This window comes from Phasianus colchicus, chromosome 13 (assembly GCF_987193195.1).
Source record: "Phasianus colchicus chromosome 13, bPhaCol1.hap1.1, whole genome shotgun sequence".
NCBI classification, from domain to species: domain Eukaryota; kingdom Metazoa; phylum Chordata; class Aves; order Galliformes; family Phasianidae; genus Phasianus; species Phasianus colchicus.
This window is the reverse complement of record NC_143448.1, coordinates 15,571,871-15,586,595: the sequence shown is the minus strand read 5'-3', so window position 1 is coordinate 15,586,595 and position 14,725 is coordinate 15,571,871. Positions and strand designations below refer to the sequence as shown.

At 40.2% G+C, this 14,725-nt stretch overlaps 1 protein-coding gene across 21 annotated transcripts in view; it reads left to right on the top strand.

Annotated features, from left to right (window-relative positions):
• LOC116243858 (uncharacterized) overlaps positions 1 to 14,725 on the top strand; it is a 654,784-nt gene that overhangs the window by 127,014 nt on the left and 513,045 nt on the right. For all 21 annotated transcript variants that reach the window (XR_016470628.1, XR_016470627.1, XR_016470625.1 and 18 more), the window contains one exon: positions 6,396 to 6,463. The gene's annotated coding sequence lies outside the window, so the exon portion shown is untranslated. The remainder of the gene's footprint in view (positions 1 to 6,395; positions 6,464 to 14,725) is intronic.

The window sequence follows — 14,725 nt, the reverse complement described above, 5'->3', positions numbered from 1 at the left end:
GTTGATCACAGTTGTGGATCAGTCATAAATTGAGAGATCTTGCCCTTACTTTGCAGCTCTTGTTTAGAGAGCTGGGTTGGGGTCAACTGTGGGCTGCAGCTGGAACTCAACTCCAGTGGTTCTGAAAAAATGCTTAGTAATGTTGAGACCTGAACAGGTTTTGCTTTATGAGAACTTGCTTTCCATCTTTGCAACAAAGAGGACAGTGCCATCAGACCTTAATAATCACTGCCCTTAGTATTTGGCTGTAATCTTCCCAGTCATAGATCTCCTAGTAGACAAGCTGACTTCATATAGAAAAGTCTCTTGTTTGGAAAATGTACCCCAAATTCTCTGCTGCTTGGACACGAGAGTGGTTTTAACTCCTCATTCTACAGTCATCTTGACATATCATGCCACAAATCAGTTTTTAAATACTAAAACAAAGCTGAAGTTAAATCAGTGAAGTTGGAGAGATGAGTTGACACTGCTGTACAAATAATCATTTCACAAGATGTTTGCCACCCTGGTTGCCTTTTCCTGTTCCTTTCTGGCCTGTTTACTGTCTCTGCCCGTTGATTTCTGGCATTTGCTGCAGTTATTTTTGCTGGAAGAGCTCCTGTGTTCCCAGAGACTACAGTAATAGGATCCTGGCTGCAACCTGACAACAATTTACATACAGGCCATTCACATCAATCTGTGCAGATAAAATATCACAAACCTGCACACAATTTCTTCAAGGTGAATCTAGATGGACTTAACATGAAGACTGTTCACATTTTGGAGAGTGCTTCTAGTGCACCGGTCCCTTTGCTTATGCTGACAGACTTTCAAACCCTTATCATTAGCTTTTCTGTTAAAAATAATGCAAGGAGCACAGCCTGTCAGTTGGTGAAAGATTTGTATCTAATTCCTTGGCTTTTTTGGAATTTCTCATTATATTAAAAGCATTTCTGATGGAAACAAGATGGCTGATAAAGATCAAGGATAAGAACAGGCTACCTCTTAGTAAGGTGATTTTGTGTGTATTGATACGTGTGCTTTTGCCTTGCAGTTCATTTTCATTCAGAAGGGGAATCTTTTAAATGTTAAAATACAGCTCACCCAGTGGCTAGGCTTTTTCTGCTCTCCGTAGTTTCTGTGTTTGATAGAGCTGTCTTTTCACCAAGGCTTCTCGTGTGACAGATGACATCCATGTATTGCTTCGCTGTTTAATGTGAAGCAAAAGGGATAGCTTATCTAATGTGACAGGTACAGTCGTCTGTTGTCAAAGCTGTGACAGTGCTGACCAGGTTTATCTGGATGAGCGGTCCTCTCAGTGTTGCAGAATGGGAGGTGTTGGCCTCGTGGATAAACTGGAATGGTACAATGAGATATACGGCCACTGAGGTGGAAAAGATGAGGCCCGCTAGGTGCTAATGTGATATGTAAAAACATCAGGCACTGATGGGTGAAATTTGGATAGAGATTTTGGGGCTGAAGGTAAAGTAGTGGAGAATGTATGAAATTCATATCTCTTGGAAAATCTGGTAGACACTATTTGCAGTAAAATGGGATGTAAGTACATCATTATGCAGTTAGGCAGATGTCGATCCAGACTGCTGATACGTGTGAATCATTGCAGGATTCTCAGTTGTAGAGGCAAGTGACTAAACAGCCAGAGATATTTTCCTAAATATAATTGCAAGTAAATGAACCAAGCGTATACGTAGTTTGAAAGTTGGTTTATTATGTGGCTACAGTGAGTGCAGCACTGTCCAACTTGAAATAAGAGTGGCATTTCAGTAGCCTTGATGATAACATGAGATTTTGCAGTTACAGCTAGGATTTTCAAAAGAGGCCACAAGTGCCACGTTTGTGGGCATTCACCAGGAAATAAGATGTCTTAGGAAAGGCAGGACCTGCTACAGAGGATCCATAAACAGTTTCAGAACAACAAAAATGTCCATATATTGAACCTGAACGTGTGATTTGTAACAATGTGAGTGCAAAGAAGTGTAATGGAGCTTTTAATACATCATAGAACCCTAGAATATCCCAAGTTGGACCGCTGAGTCCAACTCCTCACTCCACACAGGACCTCCAAAACATCAGACTGTACATCTGAGAGTACTGTCCAGATGCTTCTTGAACTCCAGCAGCTTGGTGCTGTCACTGCTGCCCTGGGAAGCCTGTTCCAGAGCCTGAGCACCTCTTGGTGAAGAACTTTTTCCTGACATGTGACCTATATGTGATAAATGAGTTTTTTAAGCACAGAAAAGGCAACTGGTGATTGATTAAAAAGGCAAGAATTATTTGCTTCTATTAAGAAATGGAGAAACAGAAAATCATCTGTGATCTGTGTTTCAACAATAAAGAGTGGCAGAAAAATGGAGCCGATCAATTGCTGCACAGTAGAATACATTCAAGAGCATGTGAATATGACAACCTGGCAGGCTGCAAAGTTTCTACATTTTCATAAACCCTTGGCTCCCAAAGTCATAATCAAAACACAAAGCTTTTATCTACATGAAAGTTAGCTGAGTTCTGCAGAAAAACTTACAGCGTTCAACGTATCAGATATTGGCCATGAGGCTTAAGTGGGGCTGATGATTCTGCCTGATACTTTTTCCAATGGATGGGATTCACAGAACTGCAGTAATGGTCTGGTAGGAAGGGTTTCTTTCCAAAGAGCATCACTGTAAAGCAACGTAGAGACTTTCATGGTTTGCAAAATGAAAAATGTGTGCAAGGTATTCAAAGAAATGGCATTTCTGACTATCTTTACTGGCCTGGTAAGAATTTGCCAATATTCCATGCCAGCCTGCTTTTCTTGGGAAGTGATGCCCTACGAAGCAGCCCTGGTGGGGTTCTGTCTGAATACCTCCCTCTCAGCCCAACTCACTGAGCCTTGTCAGGAGTAGCTGCTGCTGCATGGAAGGCAAAGTCCTGTTGAAGTGGCAGCTTGCAGTCAGCACCAGCTTATTGCTCTGCAAGTTAACCAGCTTTCCAGTGCTGGCAGTGTGATTGTTAAATACAAACTCCCTACACCTGAGTGAGTAGAACAATGTGAATGCACTGTAATTATTCACAGGAGCACCTATGGGGTCTGAGGAAAGAGGTGTGATGTCTATTATTTTTGGCACTGCTTTTTGATATTTCTTTCATTTGCAGACCCTCTGGGCCATCTTCTGATGAGAAAACCCATTCCTGAGGGCACAGTTGATATTAATGAGATGTAAATGACAGATGAGGTGACAGATGATAGTGTCATCAACCAACAAAATAAAGAGCAGTATCACGAACAAGCACAGAACATTCACAGAACAGAAATGAACTGTAAATAGCATTGTTGGACAGGTTATATTTTTTAAAGGTAATGCATTGGAAAAAAAAAAGATAATCAGAGCATGAAATATTAGCATGAAATAGCTCTGATTACTGTAGCTCTTAGCAAACATTTTTTCAGGGTATTCATTGTAGGTTATTGAGGAAGGTGATTCATTTATTTGTGTAAGAGTGATAGTGAAAGAAGACGTGTGGCAATGCTAAGCAGGTATTATACATTTTCTGTTTATGAAAGAAGGTTGATGTTTTCATGGGTCTCTTCTCAGAAGAGAAAGAAAGATGAGATTTAGCAAAGGTCATGAAAGCTTTAATCTAGAAGCATGTGACATCTGTCCCAAAATCTTAAATACTCTTGAAGCCTGGCAGAATGTGAGGTTTTCATTGCATTGATGCACTGATTCATACCTGTCCAGCCACTGACAATACGTGTAAATTTTAATCACCAGAACGTGTAAAAGCTACTGTCTAACTTAACAGCCCCTGTAGGAGCCCAGACTTGAAGAATGGGCTGTGTTTAAGATGATTGGTGCGCGGGTAATTAATTTCCCCTCTCATTCTATCCTTAATTTTCCACATATTTTATCACAGTGATTTTTGATTTTTTTTTTTATTATTTTGTGGTAGATAGCCCTTTTAACATGCTCTGCACTCCTGTTCTTTTAATTAATTTCTTAATTAGTTATGACTGTTTTCAGTGCCTCATTGATGCTTTTGTAATAGCTCTCTGTTTTTAGATGCCTAGCATTCCTTATTAAAATCTTCTTCAGCTGAAACTTCTGCTTGCTCTAAGCTAATGTGAATTGTTTGGGGATTACTGAACAGCATCTGGTTAATATATACTTTTGTAGTGTGAGAAACAATAATTTTCTGTAGTGAAAATAACTTATGGCACTCAAAACTGGCAAAAAAACGTTATACTTGCTATCATGTAAGCCTATAACTTAGTGGGATTTATTAGGTGAAGTTTGGACACTGTTTGTAGCTCAGCAGAACGCAAAAAATCCTTACTACTGGATGCAGCCAAGGAGCTGCAGTTCTTTTATTTCTCCAGGAGCTCTATCAGCTGGATCCTAATCCTGTTCAGTCAGCTGACTTGAATCAGCTGGCTCAACTTCTCTTGTTGTAAGTAGGAGGTGGAGTGGGTTGGAGCTGCATAAATTGCTCGATGTGGTTGACATTGGAGAATAGAATTTCAATTTTGTATTTTCTTCTGAAAAAGATTTTGAAAATACTGTGTTATTGAAGTTTTAATTTTATTATTTTAGTGCCAGAAAAAAATGTAAGCCATTGGGATCCTGGGCTCCATCAGAAGAGGGGTGGCCAGCAGGGACAGAGAGGTGATTGTTCCCCTCTACTCTGCTCTTGTGAGGCCCCATCTGGAGTACTGCGTCCAGGTCTGGGGCCCCCAGTACAAGAAAGACAGGGAGCTGTTGGAGAGGGTCCAGAGGAGGGCCACGAAGATGATCAGGGGACTGGAGCACCTCCACTATGAGGACAGGCTGAGGGAGCTGGGCTTGTTCAGCCTGGAGAAGAGAAGGCTGCGGGGTGACCTCATTGCAGCCTTTCAGTACCTAAAGGGAGCCTACAAAGAGGAGGGGAATCAACTCTTTGAAAGGGTGAGTGACAGCAGGACAAGGGGAAATGGTTTTAAGCTGAGGGAAGGGAGATATAGGTTGGATGTCAGGGGGAAATTCTTTACAGAGAGAGTGGTGAGGTACTGGAACAGGCTGCCCAGGGAGGTTGTGGATGCCCCGTCCCTGAGGGTGTTCAAAGCCAGATTGGATGGGGCCCTGGGCAGTCTGGTCTAGCATTAGGTGGAATGGTTGGTGGCCCTGCACGTGGCAGGGGGGTTGGAGATTCATGATCCTTGAGGTCCCTTCCAACCCTGGCAATTCTGTGATTCTGTGATTCTGTCTAATTTATTCTTGGTCTGATGTTCATCAGAGTTCATTCTTTGTATTTAGCATTTGAAGGTATAGTTGTATTACTTGTACTCATGGATCACACCAAATGTCTATCTGATTGGAAGCCTGTAAGCTTACAAAGACTTGTTTCTGATGCGAATACTTAAATTAAAAATTCATAATTTGCTTTCTTCAGAAATTGTGCAACATTCCTTTAAAATTCTATGTTTCCTTGCACAATCTTTCTTTGATACAATATTCATGGGAAGTAATCATAGAAAATTGCAATGCAGTCAGAGCACATTTGTTTGAAAGTTCAATGGCATTTGTTCTGGAGTCCTTGCAGAGTGCTTGTTCCTCTCTCAATGGTGCAATAGGATAAATTCCATTCTTCTGCTGTTCTTTGGCACGTTGGCTGCTCTTGGACTGCCTGTTAACATGTGTTACTCTGCGTCCCAAAAATAAGTCCTTTAAAATTTGCTAGCTAAAATAGTTCGGCTTTTCTTATAATAGGCGTATGAAATAGAACCTGTTTGATGTTTCACTGGGTAATCTAGTTCCTGTTTCAGACTGTGCATCTGTCACTCAGTGTCAACAACAAAATTACATGATTTAGTTGTCACAAGTGGTTGTAATGTCAGAAGGGTTTGGGTTTAGTAATTATTTCAGATAGAACTATTTGTCTAACTTCCATTCTCTGGGAGTCTTCTGTCACAAGCAGAGCAAAACACTCTACATTTTCAAAACATCCCTTGATCTTACGATTTGACAAAATTAGTTTTGAGTTTTCTTGCAAGCCTACGGAAAGAAATTGGCAACTCATCCTCACTTTCCTCAGGGGGAAATTTTCAGTGATTTATGTAAGAGTCTGTGTATCTGAATGCGTAGGGAGATTATTTTTGACATTCCTGACTTGGAGAAATTATGCATTTTGAATGGCTGCATACACTAATTCTCAGGTTAATTTTCTCAATGTAAAAAATAACAACAGCTAATACATGTTTTCACATTTAATTATTTTAATTGTATTTTGATTTAGTTTTCTAATCAGAAGTATCATTTTCTTGCTACTTGAATTGATTTGAGGAGTTTCAATCACATGCATTTAAATAACAAGTAAGGTTGAAATAAATGCTTAAAATTGAAAGATTCATTCTGTTTTCCTTTTTCCCTTCTGTTCTATAGGAATTCACCTCCCTCGAGTGTTGGAGTCGGAATGAGATTCTGTTGGGAGAACCTGGCAGGACGTTCAGGTACAGATGCTATAATTATCTGAAAATCAGTGCAATTGTGTAAAACTTGCTAAAACAAGGCTGAACTCGGGGCCTTTTTTATCTCTAGATATGCTTTCCTTTCTAAAACTGTGAATGGACTTATTTGTTTGAAGCCAATGTTTATGTGTATTCTCTCTCTCCCTTTTTTTTTTTAATTAGTTGTTTGCTTTCTGAAGTAAGAAGCATGGGACTCTCACCTTGATCACTCCAAGTGATTGAGTATTTCAAGCATGCAGTATTTTCATTGATAACAGTGCTTGTGGTACACACAGGCATCCACAAACTCTTACTGCTCTGCCTGTTCTCTTTTGGATTTGTCTTGGAGCACTTCTTCCTGGCTTGCTAGCTAAATCAGCCTTGTCCCTGATTCTTCAGAGACTGCTGTGTCCTCGTCAGGTTGATTTCCTGATCCCATTCAGTTAATGGAATTTCCAATAATTTCATTTAATTTTGAGTCCCAGTACCATGCTCCTTTCCTCCTGATGCTGTCGTTTAATTTCCTTCTCACCCCATCATCAGCAAGGTCTCACAGCTGAGGTACAGCCAACTCCATTTCCTGTCCTCAATATGCTTTCGAGATAGCTCTTGGGTTTTGTTTGACACCCGCCTCCTACTCCCACTCCTTCACTGTGGTTCTCTCATCATGGAAATGTCTGCTTGGATTGAATACGCAAATGTGCTCCAGGAGTTCTGCTCTCATGGAGGGAAACATTTGTCGCAGGGCTGTGACTAAAACAGGCTCTGAGTTGAATGGAGTGGCTTAGGAAAAAGAAGCATTGTGGTGCACTGCAGAACAGCACAATTTGGATGAGGTATGAATGACTCATTTAGAGCCATTCTTTGTTTTTTCTGTGAACCAAATGTGTTTTTGAGCTGAGAGAATAAATGTGACATAAACCTGGAAAGGAGACTCCAGATCATTGTGGCGTTCCATGGTTTTGTTAGTGTGGCAGACTGCTTGTAGCATGGTTTCTTGACAGTTAGGAATAGGTTTTGGTTTGCCTACACATTTGAAACTGAATCAAGAGACTTTTCCTGTTTTCTTAACATATGATCAGCAAACATTACTCTTGTTGCAATACATACGTAGTTCTCATAATATTGTCAGTTGTGCCCTGACATAATGTGTAAAGACACAGAGGATCATTTCTGCAGTAGATGTAAGCTGGTGAGGATGAGAGGTATACTGACAGGCAGGCACTCACATACCAGATCTCTGCTCACTACTCTTGAAACAGAAGCTAAGCTTATACAAGTGTTCTGGATGGGTAGATCTTAGGTAGGATGGAATACCAAAGGAGATGTCATTCTCCAGCATCAAGCAGAGGAAATATGTGCAAATACAAGAGACACTTGCAAGCAGATGCTTCAGAGGGAGTTACATAATACCTACTGTTGAAAAATAATCAAGTTGTAATGTAAGTTCCTTGCTTTTTGTCTTCAGTTGGGATAGTTTAAGGTTTCTAATGTCAGCTTGCTCTGACCAGGTAGTAATACATCAGCATTACTGGACCTGTCAGAGAAATGCAGGATATAAGCAGCATTTTCTAGATGGACTGTAGCAGTTTATTCAGATAATAGGACCTTTATTATAAGAGCTGTTACTCCAGCCAAAATTGTGCTAGACACTACATAAATGACCAAGCTGAAGTAAAATGCACTATTTCACACAGCATGCCAGCAACAGAACTGAAAGAGGAAAGCTGGCTTTTTGTTCATCTGACGATGCTATGTTTGCATGTAAACAGTGGCTGCAGAACAAACGCCTGAGAAATATATGGTTTCCATCCTCACGTCCTTAGATATGTTCATCTCAAAAATACCTATTTTGCACTAGAGACTAATTAATCTTAGAAAAGAAAAAGGAAAGCTTCATTTTGTTAGTAGGTGATCTGAGGGGATTATGTCCCTGTGAGCATCCTGGTTAGCAGGGAGGCCTGCTGCAGTGCTGTGTTGGGTTGTGTATGGAACTTGCTGGAAGGCTTGTTTGAGCTTTGTTGGCTTTATGTACCATGTTAATTTACTTACTGCGATTTGTTTGTTTACATAGCATCTAAAAAAATAAGTATATGACATCACAGTGATTGTTTACTGATTTTATTTCTTCTCTTTTTTTTTTTTTTTAAAGTTTGAGAACCTGGTATTCACTTGCTTAAAAAGATCAAGAAAGCATAATGTACACTTTTAACATTGTTTTCTCTAGAGAAGAGACTAATGAAAATGAGTGGCGTCTGATGATAATAGTAATATTAGTGTGTTCAGGATGAGCTAGAAGGAGGAAAGGCAAATGATATCAGTGAGCCAGCCTTTCAGAGCAAATAGCTATTACAGACCTTTACTCTGGCTGATACTATCACAGCGCACTTGACTACAAAATACCAGTGGCTTTTTCCAAAGATGTCACACAGATAAAAATGCTAAATGTAGTAGCCATATGTATTGAGAATGATCAGGAGAAGATTTAGGGAAAACTGAAGAGCTGAAAATTTAATCCCAGATATGAGGAAAATGTTGGACCCATAAATAAATTATAGCCATGGAACATTTAGAACAGCAGAATTAATTATAGCTTTAATAGAAGGCTGAGAGTGAGAGCCTGCTGTGAAGGCATCACAGGACTGATTAAGGACAGACCTGGAAACAGAACACTTATAAATATATATATTTTGTGAATGGCTTGGGAAAATGCTGTTGCAGAAACCTAGCAGCCATGTGCACAAAGTACACACTCTGGTGTGTTCCAGAGGCCAAGTAGACAAATGACTTTCAACTGATAGTTGCATTTTACTTTGTGTGTTAAGATCAGTTAATCACAGTGGTGATATATTCTCTTAGTTTTAACATTTCCCATATTCAGAATTGTTCTTCAGGTTGGCTGTTACGAAACCAGTATGAATTTTGTTATATATGAATAGTCTGCATTCGGAATATACCACCAAATAGTTGAGGGATAAATTAAAAGAACTGATCTTCAACCTGTTCGAAGAAGGCAGTCCTAATGTTCTGAGTTAGTTAGTTTTTATGAACAGGAGAACTATTAAAACAGCTAGAGATTACACGAGGTTTTGTGTGCAGTAGGTAACTGGCAATGTTTTTTCAAAGTGTGAATTCAGTTATGGGCAGTAGTAAGAAGTGTAATGTTACAAATCTCATTGATAGGCAATTTGTCCAGGATGTACTATTAGTATTCACAGATCTGCTGAGTGTGCCTTCCATCCTGCAAGTACAATGTGTTCTTGTGTAATTTTTCTCAGGTGATCAGTTTAAATTAGAAGATTAGGAATAAGTAGACATCTGTGGACATTATTGTTGTCACACTCCCAAACCTCACATCGAGGATAGGACGGTTGTAATGGTGGTTAGGGTGATTATGATTCAGTTCTGCTTGTTTGTTTGTGATTAGGTTAAATGATCACAGGCTGGCTGGAGTCCAATGAAGTAGCTGAGGCATGGATAGATGTGGGACAGACTCATCAGCAAATTTAAAAATAAATCCAAGGTTTAGTTAAGCTTATTGAAGATGGCATTGAAGCTGATGGAACTCAGTTGCCCTCTTTAAACCTTCACAAACATCCTGTGTTCAGCTGAAACCATTGTTGTGGTGCTATGACAAAACTGAGGTGCAGGAAATGCTGTAGATTTTGCCTCTGGAGATAATTGGAACTCTGCCATAGTGCTTTTTCTTTTCTTTGGGAGTTTGGAATCTCCATGTCAGGGATACTGGAATACTTAGGCATGAAAGCAGGTCCCTTTTCACACAGTAAAAGCTGAAAATTAATAGAAAATCTGTCAGCTTCTAATTATGGCAGAACACATATTTGGAGATAGAGTTGCATATACTGTGCTGCTCCACAGGTTTCCCATCTTCTTGGCTAACATCTGTAAATAACTTTCAGCTTGTCCCTATTGATTCCCCAGCTGCTCTGTCTCCCTTGTTGCTAATGTCAGAGACAGATGAGTCTGGAGAGGAAAACGAGGGCTGGAACAGAAGTGCTGAAACACCCACAGAGCCGGCAGGACGTTCCAGTTGGTCACCAGAATTCTTCTGGCGCCCAGAGGGTCTGGAAGTTCATTGAGATTGTATGGGTTTTCTGGAAATCCACCCAGAACATTAACACGTGAACAGAAAAGAGTTTGCTTTGTGTTTAATGGTGGGTTGTCTTCCTCTTCCTTCATTTATTCTGTCTGAGTTTTCTCTTCCACTGACTGAATTGAATAGCAGAATTCAAATTGGCTTAAGTGGGACAAGATCAGTGCCCATATCAGGAGGATTTATTATGAGAGGGTGAAGATGATCTAGCATTTGGTCTCTTATGTAATGACAGCATGATATTTTCAGGATTGTATTTACCTATGGGTTCTGTCTGAGGTTATGAAGCTACTCTCTGGTTAACACTTTCCCCTGTAGATATGAAATCACATACAGGCTTTGTATTATGTAGGCTGGTGATACTGCAGTGTCATTAAACATTAGAACCTATTCCATTCTAAGCACTGGACAGTGCAATAGCTGGTCCTTAATTAAACATGAGTGTGAGGTTTGTCCTCAGCAGTTCAGAAGGTGGTAATTGCCTTGGAAAGACCGTGTCAAGGCTTGGTCATTAGTACTGCAGGTGCCTTCTAGGTAGGAATGCAAATAATCATTGAGAAAGAGAGCAGACACAAAGGGCTTTACCTCATTGATAGGATATTTTTAGTTGTAGGAGCAGCAGAAAAAAAGATGGACATTGCTTGCTTAGGAAGGACAGCAAAACAAAGTGAGGGTTTGTGAATCAGAGATGAAAATACATACAGGAGGGGAGAGTCAAGTGCTACAGAAAGGCAAAGGTAAGAAGCAATGCCAGAGCCCCCTTAGGCCAAGCAAAACTTAGATATACCTATCAACAGTATTAGTTCCAAAAGCATTAGGTTCAGTGAAGGCTGTTGCACAGCTGATGTATACATGCAGAGCAAGTCTGACACATCCCAGCTGGGTCAGACATACTGCACATTTGTACGCAGGCTGTACATCATATGTGCAATCAACTTGATGCAGTAGTCTATGCATATGTGATTCAGCGCTCTTGTGAGCTGGCCATTTTTTAAGGATATCCAGGCATCCAGCGTTTAGACAAATGTATTCAGTCACTGTGGGAAGCAGAAGAGAGAAAGATTTCCTGCTATAAACAACAGACTAGTATCCATCCTGGGAGAGCTGGCAGGTCTGCTGAACGTACCTGGATCCGGTGCACTTGGGACCCAAACACAGCTGTGTATGAGCTCAAGCAGGAAGATACAATTCCCAAAGTTTTCAGCCTACGTAGAATAACAAAGCTAGGTTCACAAAGCCTAGTCCTATTAGGCTGAAAGGGAGAAGGGAAAAAAAGAAACAGCAACAAGGCAACAAACATTTGGATGACGGTCAGATTGAGTAATACTGCATTTATTCTTAGAGATACTTTTTATTTATTCATATTCAGTTCCCTACCTTCTCTCTCAGTTTTGCCTATTCATCACTTTCAGCCCACCTGCTCCAGCTTTGCTCTCTCTTATTCCTTTCTGATTTCCCCTTCCTCTGTGTATAAGCAGACTCCAGTTTCTCCTTTATAGTCTTGTCCCACGAGGCGGTATTTCTGCAAGCTGCAGGTCTTACTTAACAGGATTTGTGTTGCTTGTGTGTTTTTTTTGTACCGCTATACTAGAAAGGTAAGTCCCAGTGCAATTAGGGGTATACATGTCAACAACTGCCTCTTGTGAGAACGGCAGAGCTGAAAGTTTACTGCATCTGTTTTGGTTTGGTTTTTGCTTTTTGAAGTGGTTTAGTATCTTGTGTAAGTTCCTGTCAAAAGTCAGGCTGCTCTTCTTGTCTTTGATTTTTCAGAGACACCTGGAACTGTTTTAGAGTCTCAGTTCTGCAGTTAGTGTTCCTGGGTGAATGAATAACGTGCAGTTTAATAAAGGGTGAAGCTGCATGGATATTAACCTGAAGTTACAGCACACAGCAGTTTTCATGGCCTTCATCTAGAATTCATTAGAGTCAGTGGAGGTTTCTTCCTTGGCTTCAGTGGGATTTTCATCAAATCTGTTGAGAATACTGTACAAAACCCCACACCAGGGAGCAAGCTTTATAATACGTGGTACATGAGATGAAGTAATTGTCAGGGAAAAAAAGCCAAAGGCCAATAGAAATCAGAGGTCGTGAAAGGCTCAAAGGTTATTCAAGTACTGCCCAACTGTTCTGTATGTCTGACAAAGGTTTGTAATAGTACGTTCTATCCAGTAAAAAACAACCTGGCTAGCTGGGATGGGTGCATTTCATGGGGGATTAATGGGATTATGGTGTTTCCTCTAGAATGTCTGAATGTGGTGAGTTCTCCAGGTGGGAACTCACCATGTACCTACCACATGTGGCACTGCCAGTGACACTGAGAAGACATCCTTGCTTTCTAGCTTCAGTGCTCATGTTCATTAATGGAGACAAATCCAAAAACCTGTCTGTTCATTAGCATTAGCAAAGTATTTGCAAGGTGCTAAATGTCTTGAGATGTTTGTAGAAGCAAAAGTAAATACTGAAAGTAAAATAACAGAAATTAAATGTTTTCTTGCTCAATCAAGATTAATGGAGTCAGGGTTAATTACTGCCATGAGAAGACACAAATAAATTAAATAGATGAGACAAGTATTATCTGAGCATTTGCCTGGCTATCTGGCTTCCACAGGATTACTAGTTATTGACTTTTCCAAACTTGTTGCAAATTGACTTAAAATTTGCAGTACCATGGAATAAGTTGCAAGGAATGTCTGCAATTTTTTGAATAACTTGAAGTTTCTTTCCATCACATACATGTATGTGTACATCTGTGTATGTAACACAGAATAATTACTCTCAGGTCTGACATGCAAGAAATCTGAAAAAGAAATTGAGAATTTGGGATTAGATCAGTTAGTTTAGGAGCTCTGCTTGCAGTGTATTCCTGTATCTTTTCCTGAGAAAAAGTAAGAGTTTAATGCAGCAGTGCAATCTGTTCTCTGACCTCTTCCACAAATCGGCAAAGAGCGCAGACAACGAATAAGAAAAGTTAATCATGTCTTTTAAAAAGGAGAACTAGCCAGTTCTAGTGTAATTCGCCTGCTGAAGACTTTGCATAAGGCTTCCTTTATATGAAGCTGGGGGACTTAACATGGTACTCTGTTTTCAGAGTCCTTGTAGATGCATAACATGATGCAGTGTTTTTGTTAGAAGCAACAAGTATGACTAGCTGTGTCTGAATATGCCAAATATCTTCCCTTTTGCTTTGTAATGTTTAACTAACCTTTGCTTTAGCTGCGAATATAAAAGATGCAGGCTGCTGCCTTTTCAGTATATCAAGAAATTTAAATTGCAGCACTCATAAAATGCTGACTGCAGGAGCTCAGTGTGCAAGGCATGCTAAAAAAAATCCTCTTTAAGTGGTACAAGTGTGTGCGTGTATTTGTGTGTGCTTAAGTATATAAAGGAGATCATTGCTATTTTGCAGTTGAGAAAACTGGAGAACAGACAAAGCTAAACTGATTTCCCACAGTCAGACAGTGAGTCAGTGACAGAACTGATAAAAGAAACCACCAGCCCTGTTGAGATAGACTGAGCAAAAGCCGTGGCTTGGGACTTTCACAGACATAACACCAAACATAACGCAGACGTGGATTACTTAAATGCACGAGGATTCAGCCGGTACTCTTTAATGCAGCAGAAATTGATGCTAGGCAAATGTGATCACTGCTTCTAGCCATCAGCCTGTGTGGCTGTTCAGATTTGGTGCCTGCAGGTCATCGAGCCTCCTGTCTGCACAGGGCTTCCCTTGGGTGTTTGTGGGGCTGGGATAACTGGGGTGTGAGCAGGAGGGAGCATCAAGGATAAGGCTGTTGCTCTCTGAAGGAGGTTAGTGCTGTGTGTACCATGCTTAAAAGAACAAGCCACAAAGCTCTTTCTTTAGCTCTTTGAATTATGCAAACTGTAGTGTTTATTGATCATTGCTCATATTTACACTGTAATAGGAAAACTTTTCTCAAACTCGAGTGTGCTAAAATATCGGATATAATTCTGTAGATAGATAAGTTCAGATTTTTGCAGTGATGAAGAGTAATACGGCCAACCTAGCTATCTATCTTTTCAGAGGTTTAGCTATATTCATTTCACAAAGTCTTTAAGAAGTCAGTAGTACAGTACCAGGCTGGTGAATTAAAATTGGAGTTCTGAAGAATGAGCTCAGTAACAATTATTAC